Genomic DNA, 3,963 nt, shown 5'->3' with positions numbered 1-3,963 from the left:
AGTTTTACTGCAAGATAATAAACTTTGTGCTTATGATTCAAAATCATTAACTGAAAGTCAACAAAATTTTGCTCTGATAGAAAAAGAGTTATATGCGATAATGATTGGTTGCTCTAAATTTCACCAATATTTGTATGGTCAAACAATTACTATGCAAACTGACCATAAGCCACTAATCACACTATTTACTTGACTTCTTCATTCTGTTCATATTCGTCTCCAACGCAAGATGCTAAAACTACAATCTTATGATCTAAAAGCAACATTTGTCCCTGGTAAATTCCTTATAATTGCTGATACTTTATCTAGAGCAGCACTTAAAATAACTGAAGATGATATAATCTTACATGTTAACAATTTAATTTAAAATATAGTGGTTTCAGAAAATAAATTAGATTTGATAAAAAAAGAAACACAAAGTGATTTGGTATATAAAAAAACTAAATGAAGTTATACAAAATGGGTGGCCAGAAAATAAAAATTCAATCGAAGAAATTATTAAACCATATTGAACTTTTAAAGAAGACTTATGTCCAATAGATAACTTAATATTTAAAAATAAAAATTTAAGACCAGAAATGTTAAAAATAGTTTATGAAGGTCACATGGGGATTGAAAGATGTAAAAATGCAATAAAAGTTTTAATATTTTGGCCTAATATAAACTCTGATATTAAAAATATTGTTGAAAATTGTGAGGCATGCGTGAAATACAGAAATAATAATTCAAAAGAACCTTTAATACCTCATAATATACCTTAAATACCTTGGTAGTTGGTTTACATCAGGAACTGATATATTTCACATTGATAATAAAATATATTTATTAGTGGTATACTATTATTTCAAATTTATAGAAATTGCACATTTAACATCAGGGTTCACAAGTATTTCTGTCATTCAACATCTAAAATCAATGTTTGCTAGATTTGGAATACCGTCTTTAATAATGTCTGATAATGGTCCACCATTTAGTTCATTAGAATTTAAACAATTTATGTCTGAATGGGACATAGAGCATGTCACATTAAGTCCAAATTAATGCTCAATCTAATGGTTTAGCAGAAAAATCAATACAATCAATAAAGAAATTGTTCAAAAAAAATGTAAAAAAAAATAAAACTGATATATATAGCTCTAATGCATAATCGAAACACTCCTAAAGGAAATTTATGTTCTCCATTTCATCTTTTAATGTCAAAATCAATTAGAACAAAATTACCTGTTACTATAGATAACTTAAAATCCAAAATAACTAAATTAAGTGATCATCAAAATAAAATTAAAATAAAAACAGATAAAATGGTTAATTATTATAATAAAAATACAAAAATTTTAAAATCTCTTACAGTTGGTGAAAAAGTCTTATTTAAACTAGTACCCAATGGTCCTTGGATTAATGGTAAAATAATTCAAATTGGTAAATATCCTAGATCTTACATATTTCAAGGTAAAAAAAGGGGTAATTACAGAAGAATTAGAAAACATTTAATAGTTTCTTCTTTAACCACTTCTAAAACTAATAATTATGAACTTGATACACAACCTAACTTAAATTTGAACATCGATAAAAAATCTACTTGTTCTGGTAGAATGATAGTTAAACCTAAGCGGTTAGAATTATAAGCCATAATTATTATGAAGTAATTATATATTATACTATTTGTTTGTTTATTATCTTTATATATATATTTGTTTTTGTATAATTATGTTTATTATTATATAATTTCTTTTTTATTATTTTCTTCTTGTATTATAATTATTATATTTAAAAAAAAAGAAAAAGAAGGAAGATGTCGTAATAAGGTGTGTGTAATAGTTATTATCACGATTACGTATTATCATGGTTGTCTGTTAGTTATTAGTCGACATAGTTTGTGCAATGTTCACTTTATGTTTAAGTACATTTGTTTCATATTAAATAAAGTTAAATATTTTAAAATGTCAAATAGTAATTTATTTATAATATTTAAAATACAACAATTATCAATAATTTATTATATTTTTGATTAAACAGTGAGAAACTTTCATATAACGAAGTCGAATAAGCAACAAAAAGAAAATCGTAATATGGAAGAATTCATTAAATAGAATTACATATTATTTAAAAATGAAGGTCATAGATTTTATAAATATATCGTTAAACGGAACATTTCGTAAAATGGAAGATCTTTATATAAAAGTTTTACTGTAATAATAACCTAACTACCTAACCTATACAGATCATAATACAATTTTAGCCGATTATATTTTCTAAGGTGAATATTTTGTTTTTTGACATTTAACATCAAAAATGTTAAATATCTATAAATGGCTTCAAAATATTTTATATAAATATATAGAAAATACTATTATAAACATTTGTTGAATATTTTAATTATCTATATTTTGATTGTTCAGTGATTCGTAATTATTCAGATGTACCAAAATCGATTATGTAAAATATGAATTTAATTTTTCCTTAATTTTTTCTCCAATTAATTTAATAAATATTGAGAATTTTAAATTTTTGGATTTTTTTTTATCATTTAGGATAATAGTCAGTAATATCAACTATAAAGGAAGAATAAACAATTTAATATAATATAATATAATTAACCTTTTAATATAATTTATCATATTATTAAGAGGACGCCCATACCCGCATGTGTTGTCTCTATCTTACTAACGTACATCATAACAAATTTTCGTTCAGTAGGATACATTTTGTGACGTTAGCTTTAATCTTAGAGTAAATTTACCTATTATAAAATTTAAAGGTAACTGATGACATAATTCATGTCAGAAGAATGAAATCATACATTCACTGATAAAAAAAATAAAAATAAAAAACAAAATAAAACATTTATAATAATAATAACTGCTATTATTATAAATAAATAAATTAAGTAGAAATTATATAATATGTGTAAAATAAGTAAAAAACTTTTTTGTATAAAAGACTAATTAAAGTATATCAAGTACTCATATTTAAGCTACAAATACAAATTAAAACAAAAATTGCCTATCTTAGTAATAACAAAATATGTTAGAACAAATTTGATAAACAATATAAAAAAACATATAAAAATGAAAGAGAAAAGTTGTAAGAATACAAAAATATTCACTCATTTAAAAAAGAAGTAATTTTAATTATAAAAATAAAAGAATTGAAAAACAAGATTAAAATAGATATATATATATTTAAAACTACATTAAATAACATAATATAAAAATAATAATAAACATTAAACCACAACAAAAAATTCCAAATAAGAAGTTAATTAGTAACAAAAAAAAAAACAACACAAATAATGATTACAAACTTTTAAAGTAAAATTGTATTACAATAGTAGAAAATATAACAAACATGTAAACACCTATTAAAATGTAAATATTAATTTGTATACAATATAATACTATAAGATTTTGTAATGTACACATCAATAGTAAATTAATTTTAGAAATAAGTTATACTAAATTGTAAAATATCACAGACAATACACACTTATGATGTTTCCACAATCAACTATCATATACGTTATACTAACATTGGTGCCAGTTTATGGATTCATAGCATATGATTGCAATGAAAAAAGAATAAACGTAACATCTTTCAACAGCTTAGAAGTGGACCACTGCAAGACCCCACCACCCGCAACTAGCAAGGAACATCTTATGCATCTGATAAAGGATCGTGGAAAAATGTTGTTGTACAAGGCAACTACAAAATACAATTAAGTGAAGGTATCGCTAATATAATAAGTAAAGATGACCTATTAATTTTACCAACTGGAACCAGAATGAAACTATCAGAAATGTATTGGATAGATTCATACAGAGGTGAAACAGTCTGGAATAACAATATCATATATCAAAATTGTGACACGCATAATTTTGATGTATTATATGATGGTCCAGCAACACTAATGATTTCAGAACCAACACCAGAAGATGTGTTACAAACACATACATTCTTAGTTGA

At 23.5% G+C, this 3,963-nt stretch overlaps 1 pseudogene; it reads left to right on the top strand.

The window, feature by feature from the left end:
- The first annotated feature begins 229 nt into the window (after positions 1-229).
- Positions 230-3,719, top strand: LOC114253646 (annotated as a pseudogene).
- Positions 3,720-3,963: the final 244 nt, after the last annotated feature.

This window comes from Rhopalosiphum maidis, chromosome 2, assembly GCF_003676215.2.
Source record: "Rhopalosiphum maidis isolate BTI-1 chromosome 2, ASM367621v3, whole genome shotgun sequence".
NCBI classification, from domain to species: Eukaryota; Metazoa; Arthropoda; class Insecta; order Hemiptera; family Aphididae; genus Rhopalosiphum; species Rhopalosiphum maidis.
Note: the sequence above shows the minus strand (reverse complement) of the source record. Positions and strands in the feature narration are given on the sequence as shown.